Source organism: Clupea harengus, chromosome 1 (assembly GCF_900700415.2).
Source record: "Clupea harengus chromosome 1, Ch_v2.0.2, whole genome shotgun sequence".
In the NCBI taxonomy this organism is placed as follows: domain Eukaryota; kingdom Metazoa; phylum Chordata; class Actinopteri; order Clupeiformes; family Clupeidae; genus Clupea; species Clupea harengus.
The window spans coordinates 77,944-85,000 of record NC_045152.1 but is presented as its reverse complement, the minus strand read 5'-3'; the positions used below and the strand labels follow the sequence as shown (position 1 = coordinate 85,000).

The window sequence follows — 7,057 nt, the reverse complement described above, 5'->3', positions numbered from 1 at the left end:
TTCTAGAGAGTGAAGCCCAGACATGAAGGCTGACTTTGAGCCAATCAGAGTAGGCCCTGAGGCAGTGGGTGGAGTTAGGTGATGTGGCCTTGTGACCCACTTGACCTTTGACTTCTGACACTAAGTGGTTGCCATGGAAGCCATGGAAGTTTAGGGTAGGCCAGTGGTGGTTTGTGTGATCTTTTAAATGTAGTTCAGCACACACACACACACACACACACACACCTAGATATACTACTCACTGACCTAAGAAGTCCTAACATGCATCGTATCTGACAATGCGTGTGTGTGTGATTGTGTGTGTGTGTGTGTGTGTGTGAGAGAGAGAGAGATATGCAGGCTTCTATGTAGTGTGTGTGTGTTAGATGCAGGCTTCTATGTGATGTAACTCTAACCTGTTCCCTGTAGAGCTGAGATGTGGCGTAGAAACACCTGGAACTATAACCTTTGACCTTTAACCCCTGACCCCTAAGCGTAGAAACACCTGGAACTCTAGGGTTGCCTAGCGATGCCACGCTTTAAGTGTCCTAACTAGCTAATAACTGACCCCTGACCCTAACCCCTAACCCTCTCTGTCTTAAGGACTACTGCAAGGGACCATGGTGATGTGGTAGTGTAGTTACTTAGCAACAGTTGGCATGGCACCGGCATGTGGGTCTCTGTGCTTGTACGAACGTGTGTGTGTGTGTGTGTGTGTGTGTGTGTGTGTGTGTGTGTGAGGTGTGTGTCTTGCTTGCTGCTCTGACTAACTGTTCACATGATATTCTCGTTTTCATTTCTGAAGAGGCAGCGGCCATTCTCTCCGGCCAGTTTTATTTTTTTAATGTTTGACTAAAACATATTTAATGTGAAATAAATGTTGCTTCTGTTGTGCTTTTGATTTTTAATATACTGTTTGAGAAAACTGTAATGTTTTAGGTGAATAAAGAGTCTTGTTTGAAAGCCACACTGTGTCTGTTTCACTGGGGAGACCAGCATCGTTTGGAATTAATAACATATCGGACATTTCTTGGACTTCCTGTGACGTCATGACCCAGAGGCTCCTAGAGGACTTTAAAAACTAGACCAAGTGTAATTACACTTTTGTTTTCCATATAAACTACTCAAAACAATTAACCATGATGAATATTGTTTTCCATATAAACTACTCAAAACAACTAACCATGATGAATATTGTTCGAAGAGAGACCAAAAAGAAGAACAAAGCTCCAAAACCCAACAAAGACCAACAAAGTCAAAGTGACTCAGGACATGAAGAGAACACACACACACACACACACACACACTCAGGACATGAAAAGAACATGGTGGCTGTGAAGGCCCAGTTGAAGAGAACTTGGTGGCTGTGCTAGCCGAGTTGAAGAGAACATGGCGGCTGTGCTAGCCCAGTTGAAGAGAACACACACACACACACTCAGGACATGAAGAGAACACACACACACACACTCAGGACATGAAGAGAACATGGTGGCTGTGCTAGCCCAGTTGAAGAGAACATGGCGGCTGTGCTAGCCCAGTTGAAGAGAACATGGCGGCTGTGCTAGCCGAGTTGCGCACATTCAGAAAGGAGCACTCTGAAGCCTCTAAAGCATTGGTATCAAAAGGGGCGGCGCCAGGGGGGAGCTTGGGGGTCCCCCTGGATTAGCCATAGCACCCCCAAGAAAATAACGGATTATTAGGATTCCTCCGTCAGGAGGAAACCTATTGTTATTGTAGGCTTTATTATTCTTGTACCATGGGAGTCAATGGCAGCCCCTAGAACCGTATGGTAACTTTTTCTGAAATTTGGCACACTCATTAAGGACTGTCCCTTCTTTACTCACACTAAGTTTCATGTCTCCCACTAGACCACACTAGCGCCACCAACGGGTCAAAGTTGGACTTTTGTTAACACCGTAACTTTTGAACCGTTTGACCGATTTTCAAAAATGAGGTACCATTGGATTCCTTGGATCAAGACGAACTCAACGTTCAATGGCGCCAATTTTCGTTTTAATAGATTTTCCTCTATTTCCGGTTTTATCAAAAACCTTTGAAAGCCTACTCCTCCTACAATTTTTGTCAAATCTTCTTCAAAATCACCAGAGATGATCTTCAGACCAAGCCTCACAAAACGTACATTTTCCCCTGGTTGGCAATCTTTGGAGGAATCCGCATCGCTGCTTGCAGCTATATTTTATTATTGTTATTTAATTTCATTCTGCGTTATTATTTATATTTAACTCACAAAAGAAAATTATAACAGATTGAAATTAACATTGTTTTAGACACAGAGCAATCATTCTGTCATAACCTTTGACCCAATTTTCAGGTGTACATAAGGTTCTATGTGATTATTGATGATTGTGAACTGAAATAATATATACCTTTTTAATGCATTTCTGACTCTTTAGTGTGACTGTTTTAGTTAATTCTATCTGCTATTCCAAGATTAATTTCACTCTGTCTGACATGGTAGTGGTCACCTGGCGCCCAACTTTAACCCTCACTACCACAAGTGTTTTAAAGTAAGTTAAGTATTTGGGAGCTGCTTTTCCTTCAACCTTTTCTTTGACTATTCCCATATTCCCATATTCCCATAGTTAATGTTTCCAACTCCTCCTGTCTTTTCTTTTTCCGTGCTTCTCTCTTGTCTTTCCGTTTATGATCCTGTATTTAACCCCTCTAATTGCATTAGTAATTTCAGATCATATGAGCCTTGTTCTCTTCATGTCCTGTGTGTGTGTGTGTGTGTGTGTGTGTGTGTGTGTGTGTGTGTGTGTGTGTGTGTGTGTGTGTGTGTGTGTGTGTGTGTGTGTGTGTGTGTGCTTAGGCCATGGATTTGTATCCCCCCTTCTTCACTCATGCCACTTTGAGTAATGGCTTTTAATCTTGTCTGCCTGCATTGGGTACTTACCACACACCTCCTCTAGAGGGGGCTGTTTCCCTGTTCCCAACTCCACTGCTGCCATGTTCAAAATGCACTTCAAACCAGATACACCGTGGGTTAGGGTTAGGGTAAAGCCGTGGTGGTCACCTTCACCTTCACCGTCACCGTGTGCTGGATCATTGCTGCAACATTTATCAAAATACTGTTAAATCTCCGGATACAATCTGGGCCAAACGTAAGGGCAATACCTGGAAAGTGGGCCGTATCGGCCTAGCGAGTGTATTGGGTTATGTGCTTCAATAATAATAATAATAATTCATTTTATTTGTAATGCACTCTTCATTCAAAAGAATCTCAGAGTGCTTCAACATCAATCAAGATACTTTTAACACCTACTTGTCGCCAGTGCCGGATTAAGCCTCGGCTGGCACTAAGGCACATTTTGAAATAAAAAAAAATGGCCTGAACAATTTAAATTACATCTTGGACATGGACCCAAGACAAAATATTAACTGATTCCTCATCTAAATATTTAATACAAAAAAGACAAATATTTAATGTGAAAAGACCACACAGAGAATTTTCAGTTTTGAAACAAAGGAATTTATTTGCAGTAGTAGTCAGGGCACAGCAAACAATCAAGGAAATAAAACCAGAATAGACTCAAAAAATAGCATTCAAAACAAGTGATGAAACATGTAAACAAGACCACTCAGCTAGGTCTAATTAAAATAGGTGTTGCTTCAGACAACAAATAGGTTCAAATAATGTTCAAATAAATAGGTTCAAATAGGTCCAAATAATGATTCAAATAATGATTTAAATCTGTTGCTGCAATCTATTATCAATATAAATAGCACCAAGCATTCCTGGGCAGTGGTTCGAGTTGGTAGCCTTTATACAGAAAAGCATGTCTTCTTGTAGAATACCGCTCCAACGATAACGCACAAAAAACCAGCAGTAATGCAGCGTTACTGACATCCGTAGACTCGTCTTACTGTATTGAAAGAACTGGCTATCTTTCATCCGTTCCAGTACTCTCAGGCGCTTTTAATACGCCACATGCGCTCAATAATTGTCAGCACTGAGTCTTCTTCCCAAATTACTCTCTATTCATTTGAATAGTTTTCTCTCCACATCGAGATCACTGCAGAAAATTCGGCTGATGTTAAATCTCTAATTCTTCTCCGTCCACGGTTGTGTCACTAGGAATAAAGACCAACCGATGACTAATATTTTCCCAACGTTTGCATGGAACAAGGCACATTATTATCACCTTCTTTTGCTATTCACATTCATTTTTCTGACAATTTCAACAAACAGCCAGGTCTCATCAAAGCTCTCAAGGCATTCAAATATCACAATAATCAGTCAACGCTCCGGTGGTGCACGGGTCACCACGCTGTTAACCCTCCTATTATGTTCAAATTTTACCCACATCTATTATGCTTGGGGTCAATTTGACCCCAGCAATTTAAACCTCCAAAAAATTATTATAATTCTTTTTTTTTACCCAAGTTTTTGTGTCAGGTACTTTAGGTTTGTTTGTTGACTACCTAAATAGCCCTTAAAAATAAAACAATACCCCCACCCACCCTCTTTATACATCCAGAATACATGTTACGCGACTATGGAGAAATATGCAGATCCCCATAAAATCTCACTGATTGACCTAAAATTGGAAAGAGATATCCTTCTGGTGTTTTTATGGCTGAATATGATTTCTAAGTACATATTGTTGCTATCTATAACATTTGGAGTAAAAAACTATTTCTTTTATCAAGAAAAGTAACAATGTGATGAAAAAAGTTGATATTTCTTGTATATTTTATACAATTAAAACAGCCTGGGGTCAAATTGACCCCAAACAACACCTATGCGTAAAGTATGTGTACAGGACATTGAAAACATATCATCATGTTAATTTTGTCCTTACCCAGTTGTCCCCATTAAATTAGGAAAAGTCATTAAATATGAAGCAAAAAAAATGATGTCAAACATTTATTTAGAGACGTTAAACATTGAATGGGGTCAAATTGACCCCAAACATAATAGGAGGGTTAAATCCTCTGACATGTCTTGTTACGTTCCGGCCGGCTCGTGACCGAAAACAATAACATTTGGAGGCAGATGACAGCGGTTCTCTACAAACGTTACGCGTTTATTCAGTCCATACAATTCATAACTCAAAGGCGACGTGTCTAGGGGTAATGCGTCCGACGCTGATTGCCAGCTGGAGAGAGAGACAGGTGTCCACTGTTCCTTTTTATCCTCCACACCTTCCCCAGGTGTGGATAATCAGTCCATCAATTACACTCGTCATCCCCACTGTTGCCTGCAGGCCATGCATGGCCACTGCAATGTCTGCAGGGGCGCAGGGGGTCGTAACATGTCTTAATCACAAAATATACAATTAGTTGTCTCGGAAACGACTCACAGACCGCTCCTCGTAGACATACAACCATTCGTCTTATTTTCACACAAAAAACACAATAATATCAGTTGTCCCAGCCAGAAGCAGCTCGTCAGCCACCCCTCCTGTACAACACAGTTAGACCTTTCTAACTTATTTGTCAGAACACACAATAAATCAATTGTCCCGTAGGCAGCTCTTCAACTACCTCACGTACAATACACTCAGACGTCTCTGACATATTCAAAATGCGCCCGCGCTTACACACAAAAATGTAGGTCTGCTAACGTCAGATCACCACCCGGACTCTCTCTCTATCTCTCTTTCTCTTTCTCTCTCTATCTCTCTCTCTCTATCTCTTTACTGGTACTTTTTTTGTAGGACTAGGCAACCACCTTCCCCTCTGGGCTACAGTCTTTGCCAGCAGAATAACTAGTTCATATAAAAAAATATTTACAATCTTGTTTTGTTTGGGTGTAGCCTCCTGTAGTATGTTTGAAATGCAGCGTCAATTTCATCCAGATTGTTATACGTTTGTCCTGTTTACAAAATTTTGTAAACTGTACTTGCTGGTTTGCCAAGCCACACCTACAGCAATCAGCCACCTTTGTGTAGTGATGATCCAGACGATCCAGAACGTGGCGGAGCGTCTGGTGTTCAACCAACCGAAGAGGGCACACGTCACCCCGCTACTCATTGAGCTCCACTGGCTGCCTATAGCTGCTCGTATTAAGTTCAAGTCACTTATTCTTGCCTACAGAGCGCTTGCTGGTTCTGCGCCCACCTACCTAAATGCTCTTGTAAGGGCAAATGTTACCCCCAGGATGCTGCGCTCGTCTAATGAGCGTCGTTTAGCACTGCCGTCTGTGCAAATCCAGACTATTCTCATTTGTAGTTCCACTTTGGTGGAATGAACTGCCTACCACTGCCAGAGCAGGGGCGTCCCTCTCTACCTTCAAGAAGCTTTTAAAGACCCAACTCTTCAGAGAGCACCTCCCTTCCTAACTGGCACATTGACTAGTGCTTAACTTGCACTTCAGCAGTTACATTCCTGCACTTCTTTTTCCTTTCTAGGTCGTTTTTCTAATTCTTATGTAAAGTAGTATTTATTGTTACACCATGTTTTTTTATTGCTCTTAGCTTGACTGTTCTCTCCCTTGTATGTCGCTTTGGACAAAAGCGTCTGCTAAATGACTAAATGTAAATGTAAACTGATTGTGAAATCTGTTTTTTCAGTATTTTCTTTGCCAATAACTTTGTAGCTATGGGACCTACTTCATAATGATTGTTTTAAGTGTTTATATTTGTTCTCTAACCCGTCTTTATAGCAATTTGTTATATTATTTCTGATTTCTTTAATTTCACACATTATCTGCTCGCTCTGATTCTCGCTGTGCATTTTTTATAGTTCTCCCAATTTCTTTTCAAGTTGATTAAGTCTATTTCTTTTGCCTTTTTTTAATAGCTGCGCTAAGAGATATCAGTTTGCCCCAGACAACTGCCTTTAAAGTGTCCCAGAGAATATCTGGGTTTACTTCCCCATTTTCATTTATTCTGAGAAAATCTTGGCTTTCGGCTTTTACCTGCTGTACAACCGTCTCCTTATTAAGAAGGCTTGTATTAAGTCTCAAGTTTGTTTTCTTGGGTCTACTGTCTAAACACAATGTCAGGTATTTTGGAGAACAATCTGATGTATCCCTAGATCCAATACCACAGTTCTAAATCCTGTGTCTCATTCTTAAAGATAAAGAAAAAAAATCTATTCTCGAGTACAC

General features: G+C 40.8%; 1 protein-coding gene across 2 annotated transcripts in view; it reads left to right on the top strand.

The window, feature by feature from the left end:
• Positions 1–946, top strand: part of LOC105897687 (ATP-citrate synthase) — a 31,392-nt gene extending 30,446 nt beyond the window's left edge. For both annotated transcript variants that reach the window (XM_031585632.2, XM_031585696.2), the window contains one exon: positions 1–946. This exon is cut by the window's left edge and continues 272 nt beyond it. The gene's annotated coding sequence lies outside the window, so the exon portion shown is untranslated.
• The last annotated feature ends 6,111 nt before the right edge of the window (positions 947–7,057 follow it).